At 48.2% G+C, this 15587-nt stretch overlaps 1 long non-coding RNA gene across 1 annotated transcript; it reads right to left on the minus strand.

The window, feature by feature from the left end:
* Positions 1-770: 770 nt before the first annotated feature.
* Positions 771-12029, minus strand: LOC139180147 (uncharacterized). The gene is made up of 3 exons (XR_011564452.1): positions 11869-12029; positions 2105-2240; positions 771-973 (listed from the first exon to the last, which is right to left on the minus strand). It is a non-coding gene; the product is annotated as an uncharacterized lncRNA (long non-coding RNA).
* Between the last annotated feature and the right edge of the window lie 3558 nt (positions 12030-15587).

The raw sequence follows: 15587 nt of genomic DNA on the forward strand, positions 1-15587 counted from the left end.
GATCAAGGCCATGTCCCTAGTATTCTGAAATCTCACCACAATGTCACCATTAAGCACATGGCATCTTTTCTTTCTCCTATTTTGGTCTTTGGGGCACTGTTGTTCAGAGGACTCGTGCATTTCATTAACTCTGGACATTTTTCTTCTTTTGAGATATTTGATCCCATTTATCCACTCTGTCCTCCTTCTGAAACGTGTTCAGGTGGACGTGGGAAGCACGTGACAGTCTCTTCCACGTTCCCAACTTTTCTTTCACGCTTTTCATCTCGTTTCAGGGAATTCCTTAGTTCAGTCTTCCTGCTTTTTGGCCAGTCCTTGTAGATAGTAGGTGCTCAGTAAATGTTTGTTGAGCTGAAATGAATTGCACCGCTTGGGGTGCGGGGAAGGGGGTCCAACACATGTGAAGCCTAGAGCTGGATGGCATTGTAACAAAGGCAACTAAAAATAAAGCACGTTGTGGGAGGACAATGAATGTGGGCTGATTCCCTGGGGCAGAGATCACCTACTGGCTAATCTCTGAATATCAAGAAACGCTGAGAGATTTGGGGAGGGGCCAAACACATGTCTGGCCCCTCCCCAAACGTTCTATAATTCTGGCAACAGGACAGTGATTGATCAGAACCAAATAAAAGTGCTCTTCTGACTCCATGGACACTCCACTGCCAATTCCGCCCCAAGTCCCACCCCTCCTGTGGTTGGCCTGGTCTGAGTTCTGCCATTTAACGTTGTAAGAAAGATGATACCAACTTGGAAAAAAAGCCAACAGTATATCCTTTATTTAAAAATTAATTTTTATTGTATTATAGTGCATGCGTGCTCAGTCGCTTCAGTTGTGTCCAACTCTCTGTGACTCTATAGACTGTAGCCCACCAGGCTCCTCTGTCTGTAGGATTCTCCAAGCAAGAATACTGGAATGGATTGCCATGCCCTCATCCAGGGGATCTTCCAAGCCCAGGAATTGAACCCACGTCTCCTGCATTGCAAATGGATTCTTTACTCACTGAGCCACCTGGGAAGCCCATTGGAATATAGTGGATTTACAATATTGTGTAAGTTTCAAGTGTACAGCAAAATGAGTCAGACATATATATATATGTGTGTGTGTGTATATATATACTTTTTAAGATGCTTTTCCCATGTAGGTAATTACAGAGTATTGAGTAGAAAAATAAATTATTTGTACCATTGTTTTAGATTCTATATATAAGCGATAACGGTGTATCCTTTCAATATTCCATTGTCTAGAGGTCCTGTGAGGGGTTATTGAATTCTTTAGGGCTGCACCAGCCCACTGCCACTGGTGGCTTTCTATTTAAACTTTAATTACAATCCACTAGTATTCAAAATTCAGTTTCTCAGCCATAGTGGCGGCATTTCAAGTAGCCCATGTGGCTACTGGGCTGGACAGCCAGATACGGAATATGCCATCACTGCAGAAAGTTCTATTGGATAACGATGGTCTAAGGGATGAACTTTGCTTAATTTTCCATTCACTACTGAACTTGTGAGTCACATGCTAACTTGAACATGCTTGTCCAAATAGATTTCCGTCTGTAGGAAACGACAACCCGCAAGGTTCCAGTTTTATTTTCCCGTGAGACATGAACCGTTCGGTTCATCCCTAAGTTAGCAAAGTTCTTTCACGCACCTTAGCTAACTGACTAGGTAAACCTCTGTTTCTCAAATTTTCCTTTGAAAGAACTCATTCTCCTGCTGGCTCCATCATTAACAGGCTTAGTGGATTGAATGGTGGCAGGTGAAGGCCCTGTCCCAAGGCCACAGGTGTAACCCTGTACCAAGGTCATCTCCGGCACTGACCAAGCTCCATAGCAACCGTTGCCATGAGCCCCCCGACCCCATATTAGGTAAAAATAGCCACCCTGTGACCCACGCTATAGCCTCCTAGCCCATGACCTAATGCCATCCTTCCAGCAGGAGTTTTCTTTGTCTTGCGGCTATAAAAGAAATTGGCTCCAACCCCCCAAAGCGTTGACTCTCCCTTGAAGCTGCCTGCTGTTCTAACAGCGTCTCCCGCTCTGATAAACTCTATTCTCCTCTCATTCTGCCTCATGTCTGGAAATTCTTTTCCAGCCCACACACAGACCTGGGTTCCTCGCATGGGCCTTTAATCCAGTGATGAGGGGGGCTTCCCTGGCCGTACAGAGATGAAGACTCCAAGCTTCTACTGCAGGGGCGCGGTTTCAATCCCTGGTTGAAGAGCTTGAGAGTCCTCATGTGGCCTGTTGCAGCAAAAAAAGAAAAAGAGAAAAAGAAAGAAATCCAGTAATGAGTGGCGTTGCGGAGGACAGGCGAGACTGGGAGGAAGGCTCTCCTTTAGAGGCTGGATGTGGGGGCAGGTGGTGCCACACTGCGGACCCTCACTGGGCCTTCTGGCCCCCAAAACTGGGGAGAACACCTTCATACTGGTTTAAACCATCTGCTAAGTGGTAATTTGTTACATTAACCCTAGAAAACTAATACAATCAGTTCAACAGAGGTCTGGTATATGCTCATTTTATATTTCTACCTGAGTCATGCTATTTCAAAAAATAGTTAATTTCCTTATTTTTGGTTGTGCTGGGTCTTTGGTGCTGCTCATGCGTGTCGGTTGCCTGGAGTGGGGCTGCTCTCCACTTGCGGGGCTCAGGTTTCCTATCCGTGTCTCTCGTTGCAGAGCTCAGGCTCTGGGGCACAGGTTTCAGGAGATGGGCTGTGGGCTTAGTTGTTCCAGGGCGTGTGGGATCTTCCCAGACCTGGATCAAACCGGTGTCCCCTGCATTGTCAGGTGGATTCGTAACCACTGGCCCACCAGCGACCTCCGAGAGACACGCTTTTAACTAAAAAAAAAAGAATGTCTTTTGAGATTTGCATTTCTATTCAAGCTCTGCTCTTCCGTTGTCTCATCTTCCTATCCTTCTTTGTTGCCTTCCTGTCCCCGGCAGGGACCGAGACCAGACCACCTGCCCTAGCCCCAGAGGAAGACCTAGCCCGTTGGCAGGGGAGGAGGAGGACTAGCCCCGGAGGAGGACTAGCCCAGGAGGAGGACTAGCCCAGGAGGAGGACTAGCCCTGGAGGAGAACCTAGCCCCGGAGGAGGACCTAGCCCTGGAGGAGGACTAGCCCCGGAGGAGGACTAGCCCAGGAGGAGGACCTAGCCCTGGAGGAGGACTAGCCCAGGAGGAGGACTAGCCCTGGAGGAGAACCTAGCCCTGGAGGAGGACTAGCCCTGGAGGAGGACTAGCCCTGGAGGAGAACCTAGCCCATTGGCAGGGGAGGAGGAGGCGCCTGGTGTGGGAGCACAGACTCTGCAATGAGCCTCCAGGGTCAGCCGCAGCGTAGCCACGAGCCGCGGTGCCCTGAGCGAGGACTGTGTTCTCCCTGGTCCTCGGTCGCCTCATCTGTAAAATGGGGGAACAGAGTAACCACCTCTCAGGACTTTTAATCTCTGCATGATGGACATGGAGTCGTGCACGCAGGCCCGAGGGAACTCACTGATGCCGTGTGCTCCAACTCCACATGGAACAGTGACTTCATCATTGTCCCCTGAAAGGACAACCGTAGCGCACTGTCTTCTCGGGTGTTAGGGCGTTCACCTGTTGTGCCAACGGTCTCTGCTTCCCAGCTCGGTCTCCCCGGGAAGTGAACTCAGAGGCTTTGTGAACAGCTGTTTATCAGGGAGCACCCTCGGGACCTGTAGCTGCAGGAGGAGTGAGAGGCGTCATCAGGTGCCCTCTCCCGCCCTTGGTTCCTGCGTGGGGCCGCCCTGGCAGGGCCCCGGTGGCAGTGGCTCCCCGTTGTGGCAGCCACGCCCGGCTGCCTGCCCCCTTCCTGGCAGCTGGGTGGCTGGGGTGGTGGCACTGTGTCCCTTCCTTCGATGACGATCCCCCAGCAGGGTGCGGTCAGGCCTCAGGGTCCAGGGTGAGCCACCTGCTTCCGCCTCTCTGTCCCCCTGCACCCCCTACCCCTCCCTCCTCTTTTTCCAGGTTGCCCTTGGTGCCAACCCAACAAGAAATGGGAGGGAAGCTGAGGGAAGGGGGAGCCAGGGTGCCTTTGCCCGGGGCGGTGAAGGGGTGGGGCGTGTTTCCTCTCTGCAGCAGGGTGGCGGGCTGCCTTTCCATAACCAAGGAGGTGCTCTTTAAAAGCTCGAATTCCAAAGGGATTAGGCCTGTCTGGGGAAAGGAATAAAAGGAATCTACTTCTGTAAACACAAAACAAAGATCAGAATGAGGGTTTAAAAGTAATGCTCGGCTAAGCTGAGGAAAGGCCAGGAAGACCGTGCGGTGAGCTGGAAGGGGGTTCCCTTCGGACCCAAGACAGAGAAACGGTGAGGCCAGTGTCGGATGTGGGGCCGGGCAGGTGGCAGAGATGGAGAGAGCATCTGGTGAGTGCCTCCTCCTCGGGCAGCGCACGCCTTCCCTCTCCTCGCTGGAAGCCACCGGTTTGCTCTTGGTGGCTCTACGCCTGCTTCTTATTTGCTACTTTCACTGTTTTGTTGCTGTGAGACCACACAGTGTTTGTCTCTTTCTGTCTGACCTACTTCACTTAGCATGATGCCCTCTGAGTCCATCCAGGTTGCTTCAAGGGGCAAAGTGTGGTTCTTTTTTTAAGACTCACTAATACTCCATTGTCGGAGAAGGCAATGACAACCCACTCCAGTCCTCTTGCCTGGAAAATCCCATGGATGGAGGAGCCTGGTGGGCTGCAGTCCATGGGGTCGCACAGAGTCGGACACAACTGAGCGACTTCACTTTCACTTTTCACTTTACTGCGTTGGAGAAGGCAATGGCACCCACTCCAGTACTCTTGCCTGGAAAATCCCATGGACGGAGGAGCCTGGTGGGCTGCAGTCCATGGGCTCGCACAGAGTCGGACACGACTGAGCAACTGGAAAATCCCATGGATGGAGGAGCCTGGTGGGCTGCAGTCCATGGGCTCGCACAGAGTCGGACACGACTGAGCGACTTGGCAGCAGCAGCAGTGCTCCATTGTACGGGCTTCCCTGGTACCTCAGATGGTAAAGAATCCACCTGCAATCTAGGAGACTCAGGTTCGATCCCTGGGTCGGGAAGATCTCCTGGAAAAGGAAGTGGCAACCCACTCCAGTGTTCTTGCCTGGAGAATTCTATGGACAGAGGAGCCTTGCGGGCTACAGTCCACGGGGTCGAAACAAGCAGGACACGACTGAGCAACTGAGCACATGACCAGCACGCCTTTGTGTATATATATATTCCGTACCTTCTTTATCCACTCATCTCAATCATCGTTTTATTTTTTTAAATTTCATTTTCTTTCTTTTTGGCCGCACTGGGTCTCTGCTGCTGCGCGGGCTGTCTCCACTTGTGGTGAGCAGGGGCCACTCCCCGTGGTGGTGGGCAGGCTTTTCAGGGCGGTGGCCTCTTGGTGCCGAGCGCGGGCTCTTGAGCACGCAGGCTTCGGGAACTGCAGCACACGGCCTCCCTACTTGTGGCAGTGGGGATCTGTTGCCCCGCAGCGTGTGGGGTCTTCCCAGGCTGGGCACTGAGCCCGTGTCCCCTCCACTGGCAGGTGGACTCTTAACCACTGGACCCCCAGGGAAGGCCCCTAAGCATTGTTTTAAAAGAAAATAAAAACCTACCAAGGTGTAAGCAGTCTGTCTCTATGGACTTGCCCATATCAGCAGGATGATCCGACCCCCAGCTCTCCCCAGACAGAACAGACACACGGAGCACGTTTACAGAGAGCCGACACTGCGACCCACAGGTGTGTGTGCTGAGGGTCTTCTCCAGCAAGGAGGACACTCGGCTGGGTGTTGAACTCCTGTGGTCGTCACGACAGGAGCCCATGCTAGTCCGCTAGGGGCTGGAAGCAAGCCACATCTCTATCAATGTCCCGAGCTGCCTTCCCAGCGGACAGCCACTTGGGGAAGGGCGTCCCGCCTCCTGGGCCCGCAGGGACCGTTACTGCACCCCTGTGGGCTGCGTGCAACATGCTCAGTGGGTCTCTGCACATGTGTCTTTTCTTCAGCCTGACATGCATGCTTAGTCGTGTCCAACTCTTTGCAACCTCATAGACTGTAGCCCACCAGGCTCCTCTGTCCATGGAGTTCTCTAGGCGAGAATGCTGGAGTGGGTAGCTATTCCCTTCTCCAGGGGATCTTCCCAACCCAGGAATCAAACCCCAGTCTCCCGTAACAGCAGGCAGATTCTTTCCCATCTGAGCCACCAGGGGGAGGGATATGGTGGGACTTGATGTCTGACTCTTCTGGACCACACTTGCCAGGACTGGGCTCTTCCAGTCCTTAGGACGGTCCCCCACCCGGGAGAGGCCTAAAGGAAGCAAGCATTCTTAAGAGAGCCGAGAACAACGTCAGACCAGATCTTGCAAGGCCAGTCGTGACCTTCACGTCTTGCCAAATGCAGAGACAGGCTGACCGCCGCCCCCAGCATTCCTGCTCCGCTCACTCCTCACTTCCTCTTTGTTTGCCCCTATTTTTAACTGGGCACATTGTGACCCAGAGTGAAGTACCGATTTGTCAGCTGTGTCCTTGTGATTTGCCTCTGGCAATGTGATGCAGTCTGTGGGACTTCCCAGAAGGCGGTCTAAAGGGAACTGACTTGGCAGGGTGGCGTCTCCTTTTGCATTTACTTCTCTTCTTCTGGCAGCCTGTCTGGGACCCCGAGGCAACCCTGAGGATGGAGGCCAGGTGCAGGGCTGCAGTTCCAGAATGCATATGGAGTCCACATCCCACCAGCTTCGAATGACTGCCTTTGTGGAAGGAAGAACTAGGCTTCTAGCATGTCTAAGCCATTCTTATTTTGTTCTGTTTCATGCAGCTGAATCTCACCCTCATGGATCCGTAAGACAAGGTCTCCCTTTTCTCCTTCTTTCACTGATAGTCATCCATGGAGCAGCCTTGGCCTGTCCATTCTTCATCCTAGAATTCACTGAGGCCAGCGGGCTGGGAGGACCTGCTCTCAGGCATATTTGCGCTTGTAGGAGGACACCAGGAAAAGCAACACTTCTCCCCAGAGAAGCGCTGTGGCACCACTGGAAGTAAAATTTGGAATCCTGTAACTTGCCCCTGTAGATCCGGATACATGTAGGGACTTTTGTCCTTCAGTCACTCAATTGTGTCCAATTCTTTGCGACCCCATGGACTGCAGCACACCAGGCCTCCCTGTCCATCACCAACTCCTGGAGTTTACTCAAACTCATGTGCATCGAGTCAGTGATGCCATCCAACCATCTCATCCTCTGTCGTCCGCTTCTTCTCTTGCCTTCAATCTTTCCCAGCATCAGGGTCTTTTCTAATGAGTCGGCTCTTCGAATCAGGTGGACAAAGTACTGGAGTTTCAGCTTCAGCATCAGTTCCTCCAGTGAATATAGGGGATTGATTTAAGGATGTATCAAGTGCGTCCTCTGATCTTCAGTGGCCCCAAGCAAGCACCTGGCCACAGGAGTGAGAGGAGAAATAAAAGTTAACTAGTTACAGGTTTTCGTTTTTTGGCTGACTTCATTTTTTTTTTTTTTTCACTTTTTATTGGAGTATAGTTGATTTATAATGTTATTTGTTTCAGGTGTGCAGCAAAGAAGTCTATTTTTTATACATACATATGTACTTCCCTGGTAGCTCAGATGGTAAAGTGTCTGCCTACAATGCGGGAGACCCAGGTTCAATCCCTGGATCGAGAAGATCCTCTGGAGAAGGAAATGGCAGCCCACTCCAGTATTCTTGCCTGGAAAAACCCATGGACAGAGGAGCATGGTAGGCTACAGTCCATGGGGTCGCAAAGAGTCAGACACCACTGAGCGACATCACTTTCATGTACATATATATATATATTTCATGGGTAGCAAGGAGATTAAACCAATCAATCCTAAAGGAAATCAATCCTGAGTATTCACTGGAAGGACCGATGCTGAAGCTGAAGCTCCAATACTTTGGCCACCTGATTTGAAGAGCTGACTCACTGGAAAAGACCCTGATGCTGGGAAAGATTGAGGGCATGAGAAGGGGGCAACAGAGGGTGAGATGGTTGGATGGCATCACCGACTCAATGGACATGAGTTTGACTAAGCTCCGGGAGTTGGAGATGGACAGGGAGGCCTGGCGCGCTGCAGTCCATGCATTCGCAGAGAGTTGGACATGACTGAGAGACTGAACAACAACAACTATATATATATATATATATATATATTTCATATTATTTTCCCTTACAGGTTATTACAAAGTATTGAATATAACTCCTGTGGTATACAGTAGGTCTTTGTTGATCATCTATTTTATATACCGTATTGTGTATATGTTAATCTCAAACTCCTAATTTAGCCCCCTACCCCTAACTAGTTATGTTTGAGATCCAGGCAAATGTGTTTGGAAAGACTGTAAATTTATGGCTCATTGGAAGGTGTCATTATGCACATTAATTTTCTCTAGGCTTTGGAAAGCAATTTCAAAGGAAAATTATATTTTCTAACTTATATGTAGGTTCACAAAACAACTATATCTCATATGAAACATTTCTAAAAATGCTGGTCATCTCTAGCACAATTACACATAAGTTTGAACTTTTCTCTTAACAGTTGAATGGTTGGCAGAATTAGTAAGAAATAAGGAAATTGCTTTTGAAAACAAAAGTTGAAAGTTCTTTGATTTAGGAGCGATTAGAGAAATTTATTTGCTGAGAAGTGTCGTATAACTATAATAAAAGTCATTATTCCTCCAAATACTGTAATTTGTATACAACACTTGGGCTGATTTATGAAACATTTTTGTTCCCTATGAACCATGAGTGTATTACAAAAAAAGTATGTATATTGAATTTTTTGATAGCTTTGTTTTTACCCATGACATCATTGTCTCCACAGTAAACTAACATATTTTCCAAAAAGTCACACATACTCACTGCAGCAATCACTTACTCTTTCTCTCACAATCAGTCTCATGTAGGGCTGAAAGGGTTTAAGAGTATTCTAGATGATTCTAACTTTAAAAGTGAATGATTAAGAAATCTTGTATGGGGACTCCCTGGTGGCCCAGTAGTTAAGACTTTGCCTTCCAATGCAGAGTGTGAGGGTCAGATAGCTGGTTGGAAGCTAAGATCCCACATGCCTTGTGGCCAAAAACCAAAACATAAAACGGGAGCAATATTGTAGCAAATTCAAGAAAGACTTAAAAACAAGAGAAAGAAGTCTCATCTGATTCACTGTACTTCTAACCACCTCTGAGTAAGACCATGGAAATTTCATCACGAATCTTTAGAGATCTGTGGAAACATATGTGCCTACACCTTTTTCCTCTGCACCGCTTGTTTAGTTAACTTCTCATGCTTGCTGCATTGATAAAAGTCAAGTTTCTCTGTGGTTGGTACCTGGGAACTAATTTTGATAAAATCGGATGAACAATGATACCATCAGATGAACACGTCAACACTGGGAAGGCAGCGTTTCTGCCTTGTGCTGCACCTGGCTCTCTACTTTTGTAGGTCACTGAGACCTTCCTTCTAAGTGGACTTCTTCCATCTGAAGGATGTGTGTCAGTCGCTCAGTTGTGTCCCGCCCTTTGCAACCCCACGGACTGTAGCCCAGCAGGCTCCTCTGTCCATGGAATTAATTCTCCAGGCAAGAATACTGGAGTGGGTTGCCATGCCCTTCTCCAGGGGATCTTTCCAACCCAGGGATTGAACTAGGGTCTCCCCCCCTGCACGCTGGTTCTTTACCATCTGAGCCCCTAGAGGAACATAAAGAAAGGGACAGAGGAAAGAACTCGGACAGAACGCTGGGTAGAACCTCTTGCATTGGTGTTAGGTGATGTACATTCGGCTTTCCCTGTTTATTTACTAGACAGTTTTTGGTTGATATGGTTTCCTGTTGAACTGGAGATTTCCTGCAGTTAATGTCCGTTAGGAAAGGAGGAGTAATAACAAGTTAAATACCTCAAAGAAATGTTGCACATTCAATGAGAGTTGCCTAAGAGAAGGCTGGAAATGCAATTTCGTCTGTGATATCTGCCTTCTCGCAGGTAGGTCCCTTCAGTTCTGTGAGCTGGCATGCTTAGTGTCTGATCCAAAATACAAGACAAATATGACGTTCACCTTCAATTGCTTAATCCTATAAACGAGCTTGGAGTGTGAACATAAATGTCATGACTTTTGTTATGATCACAGATGAATAGGCTTGGCTGGACTTCGGCAGCTCGTGTTTGAGAGCAGTTCTTAGACTGAGCCCAAGCCCACCACTGGGGACTCCCCGCCCCAGCTCTGGTCAGTGTGGCAGCTCTGAGGTCTTGGGTCGTCAGCACCACCATACCCCTATTTGGACTGGCAAGACTGGCAAGACTGGCAGACTGAGTGCCAATGATCACAATGTTGCTCCCAACAAACACATTCTGCCTGGCTCATTGCTGCCTTTCAAAAACGTCATTTGTTGTTTCTGTTTGATTGCACTGGTACTTTACAGGAATAAGACATGAAATACATGAATATATTCTCTTTGTAAAAACTAAAATATGTGAACTCAACACACCATTAATTGACTGGATACCCTGACAGCTATGGGCTTCCCAGGCAGCTCAGTGGTAAAGAACTTGCCTGCTGGTGCAGGAGACATGACTTTGATCCCTGGGTTGGGAAGATTCCCCCAGAGGAGGAAATGGCAACCCACTCCAGTATTCTTGCAGGTAAAATCCCATGGACAGAAGAGCCTGGCTACAGACCATGGGGTCTCCAGTTGGACATGACTGAGTGACTGAGCACGAGCACACACACACACCCCTCTAGACTACTTCATCCAACGACCGCAGAATACACATTTTTTTCCAAAGCTCACTTGGAGCAGACACCAATATCTGCCACGTTTTGCCCTGAAAATACACCTTGCCAAATTTAAACAAATGGAAGCCACATGATGTTTGCTCCCAGACCACAGTGGAATTACATTAGAGATCAGCAACAGAAAAAGAGCTGGAAAATTCCCAAATATTTAGGGATTAAACAACACACTTCTAAGTGACATGTAGGTCAAAGAAGCGATCTCAAGAGAAATTTCAAAGAAATACAACTTATCAAGTTGTGTGGAATCCAGCAAAAGCCGTGCTTAGAAGAAAATGTATAGCGTTGAATGCATATATTAGAAAAGAAGACGATTTAAAATCTGTTATATAAGCTTCTGTTTTAGGAAAGCAGAAGAAAGGCAAGTTAAATCCAAAGTTAGCCAAAGAAAAGAAATAACAAAAATTAGAGCAGAAATCAATTAAATTAAAAAAAGGAAATCAATAGAGAAAATCAATGAAGCCAGAAGCTGGTTCTTTGAAAAGATCAAAAAAAAAAAAAAAATCATAAGTTTCTAATCAGGCTAACAAAGACAGAGAGAGAGGAAGCACACAAATTACTAATGTGAGAAATGAAACATCACTACAGATCTCATAGACACTAAAAGACAGAGAATAGTATGAACAACTCTATGCCAGCAAATTAGATAACCTGGATGAAATCAATCAGTTCCTTGAAAGAGGCAACTTGCCAAAACTCACACAAGAAGAAATAGACACTCTGAATAGGCTTATATTTATTAAAGACATTGAATCAACAATTCTGTTTGCTTCCAAAACAGAAAGCATCAGGCCCAGATAGTTCTCTGATGATTTCTACCAAACATATAAGAACGAAATTATTACAATTCTCGACTATTTTTTCCATAAGATCAAAGTAGAGGTAATACTTTGAGTTAATACTAACTCATTCTGGGAGGCCAATATTATTGTAATACCAAAAACAGACAAAGACTTTACAGGAAAAGAAGACTACAGATGAATGTCTCTTATGCACAGACATAAAAATCCTCAACAAATATTAGTAAATTGTATCAACAATTGCACCCAAGGATTACATACCATGACAAAGTGGAGTTTATCCCAGGTAAGCAAGGCTGGTTCAACAAGAGAAAATCAGTGAATGTCACCCATCACATCAACACGATCAATAAGATGCAGAAAAAGTATTTGGCAAAATTCAAAATGAAACTCTCAATAAATAAGGAACAGAAGAGAACTTCCTCAACTTGATAAAAAATATCTATAAAAAACTCTGCAGCCAGATGCTGCAACTAGAGAAAACCTTAGCACGGCAGTGACGACCCAGCACAGCTGAAAAAAGAGTTAAAGAAAAGAAAAGGGACAAGGCAAGGATGTTTGCTCTCTCACTCCTTTTGAATGTTGTACTCCTTAAAATACATACAGCCGATGTTTCTTCCTCATCTTCTGTCCAGGAGAGGCTGATGCTGTCTGAAGCCACGGGCCTGTCTTTATCAGGTGTCCTGAGGATAGAGCTGCTCTGAGGATTGTCCCATGAACACCCTCGTTCCATTTCGAGTTTTGACCCATGTCTGATTACATGTCTTCATTCTTGTCATCTTCCAGGCCTTTCCTTTCACCATCTTGCACTCTGCAAGGGCTGGGTAGGCCTCCTCCGCCTCCTCCCCTTCCCCAAGCCACACCCGCCCTGCAGCACTCAGGGGTGTGCTGGGCCTTCCAAGCCCTTCTCAGCTCTACCTGCCCACAGCGCCGACCTTCTAAGGATGGAGGGGCCTAGCTGAGCCCTCCAGCAGCCACAGCGGTTTTCAGATGCTGGAAGACCGCCTCTGACTTGGACCAAATGTGGCAGACGGGACACCCGCCTGAACTCTGCCCTCTCCCACAGCCTGGTAAATGACAGCAAATTAAAAACAGTGATACAACCCATAAGGCCAAAGAAGAAGAGAGAGGGGATGGCAGAGATGAGCCACAACAATGAAATTTTGGACAAGCAAAAGGAAAAATGATAACTACTTCCTCAGAACTGGGAAACTGAAACCTACTTCTTACAAACGAGGGGCATGTTGGCTTGGCAGAACTCTAGAATTCTAGTCTCAGGATCGGAGGGTCAAGGACCTCTAAATCCTGGTGTGTGGGGTGGGGCTACACCCGCGGTTGACCGAAAGTTTAGCTGGTGAGCAATTGGACACCCAGATTACCTTCGCTACCCAGTCAGCCAACTACCCTTCCTGTGTTAGTGACCTATTGCCGTGTAATAAGTCGCCTGGCGATGCAGTGACCTAGAACAGAAGTTGACGGTTATTACCTCGCCATCAAGAATTCTGGAAGGGCTCAGCTGTGTGTTCTGGCTGAAGGTTGCTCATGAGGTCTGACTGCTGATAGGAGCTGGAGGTGCCCCCTCGCAGATGGCTCCCTTCCGTGGTGTCTGTTGGAAAGAGGACTTGGCTCTTCTCCACAGACTTCCCACGGGCCGCCGGACTCTGTGCACAGAATGGCAGTGAGTGGTACCAGACAGCAGGCTGGGAGCTGCCGTGTCTCTCCTGACCTAGTCCTGGAAGTCACACTCCATCACTTCTGCTGTATCACGTTGGTGACCCAGGCTGCTCTAGCCACCTTGGGAGGGACCTACGTAGGAGGTGCCAGTACCAGGGAGTGCCAATCGCTGGGTACTGTTTTGAAGGCTGCTCACACTTCAGTGTGCACACAGACACCCAGACCACCAGACATTCAAGGGAACAAAGAGAGAGAGCAAAAAGAGAAACAAAGGAATTCAGAGAAGACAATATGCAGGGAGCAGAAGAAACTTAAAAAAAAAAAGGAACTAAATCTTCAGGGAGAGAAGTTAATCTATCCCAACCGTGAAACAAGTCTAGGATGCAATACCAATGACAGTGAAAATCACAGCAAGGACCTCACAGGGTCTCCCCGCCCAACATTCATGGAGGTCCGTACAATGGAGCAGACCTTCTCCTTAACAGGACTATGCTGTATTAGCGCTTTTAATCCTGCAAAGAGCCACCCAGAAGGTAGCGTCTGTGACTATGCTTGTTTTATAGAGGAGGCACTAGGTCACTTCTCCAAGGCACAGTCGGTAAGCAGAAAAGTCCAGGGACTTTCCTGGCAGTTCAGTGGTTAAGATTCCGAGCTCCCACTGCAGGGGGCATGGGTTTGACGTAATCCCTGGTTGGGGAACTAAGGCCCCACAGACTGAGCTGCACTAGAGCTGAGCCCTGAGCCAGAACTCAGAGAAGGCGTGAGCTGCTAGCAGATCCTTCACTAGAGAAGGAAGGAGCTTGGTTCCAGAAGCAGATGTGGTTGAGAGCGACTCAGCCTTGCCTTTGCCGCAGGGAGGGGCGGCTTGTAGCAGGGGCTGAGCCTGTCTGTCTGCTGTTCCTGCCACGGGGGGCAGGCTGCAGGGTGGGGGGTCAGAGTCCAAGGGGCAGCTCAGAACAGGCCCAGTGCCCTGCACACTGCCCTGCTGAACCCACACCCCGGTTCTTGGTACACCCCGCTGGAATCCCTGGAGGAAAATCAGAAGTTTATAGATGTTAGGAGCTGGACTCTGGCAGTCACGGCTACACCATGGCCTCCCTTGATGACCCCTGTTCTCTTCTTTTTAATTTTAATTTTATATTTATGTTGGAGTATAGTTGATTTACAGAGTTGTGTTAATTTTAGGTGTACAGCAATATGGTTCAGTTATACATATACACACATCTATTCTTTTTCAAATTCTTTTCCCATTTAGGTTATTATAGAATAGCAAGCAGAGTTCCCTGTGCTACACAGCAGGTCCTTGTTTATTATTATTTTATATTTAGTAATGTGTACATGTTAACTCCAAATTTCCAATTGATCCCCCCTGCCTTTCCCCTTTAGTAACCATAAGTTTGTTTTCTACATTGGTGACTCTGTTTCTGTTTTGTGTATAAGTTCATTTGTATCATTTTAAGATCCTGCATATAAGTGATGTCATGTGAAATTTGCCTTTGACTTACTTCACTTAGTATGATAATCTCCAGATCCACCCATGTTGCTGCCAGTGGCATAATTTCATTCTTTTTAATGGCTAGTGGCACAGTTGGTTAGCCTGTGGTACGTATATTACCACTGTTCTAGACCATAATGATACGGTGACCATTTAGTGGTCCCTTAGTCAAGTCACTCTAAACCTTTGCCAAAGCTCTGTTTCAGGGATAAGGAAACAGTGGTTCAGAGAGACTTTTCCTGGGCTTCCTGGCTGCTAAGTGGCAAAGTGGGGTCAGAGCTCAGGTGGCACGAGTGGTGAAGACCCGCCCGCCAGCGCAGGAGGCACAGGGACGTGGGCTCGATCCTCAGCTCGGGAAGGTCCCCCAGAGGCGGGAATGGCAGCCCACTCCAGTATTCTTGCCTGGAGAATCCCAGGGACAGAGGGGCCTGGCGGGCTACAGTGCATGGGGTCACACAGAGTTGGACACGACTGAGCAACTTGGCGTGCACGCCTGCCCACTGGGCCTCTTCTCATAGGAGAGAGTGTTTGGCTCAACTCTTCACCCTCCCTTGGATCCACATTTCCCGGTCTTGTGAGTGTGTTTGGTCATGTGACATTAGCTTGTGATGTGACCCAGGGCTTGATGGTCCTGTGCGTCTGGCTTTGCTCTCTGGTGCCTCCGCTGACCTGCCTGGGCAGGCTCACGGGTCTCAGGGAGGGAATGAGACACCTGGGGCAGCCTACCCCTGTGGGCCTGACTCTGTACGACCCCATAGACTATAGCCCACTAGGCTCCTCCATCCATGGGATTCTCCAGGCAAGAATACTA

The sequence above is a fragment of the Bos indicus genome, chromosome 27 (genome assembly GCF_029378745.1).
Source record: "Bos indicus isolate NIAB-ARS_2022 breed Sahiwal x Tharparkar chromosome 27, NIAB-ARS_B.indTharparkar_mat_pri_1.0, whole genome shotgun sequence".
Taxonomy (NCBI): Eukaryota; Metazoa; Chordata; class Mammalia; order Artiodactyla; family Bovidae; genus Bos; species Bos indicus.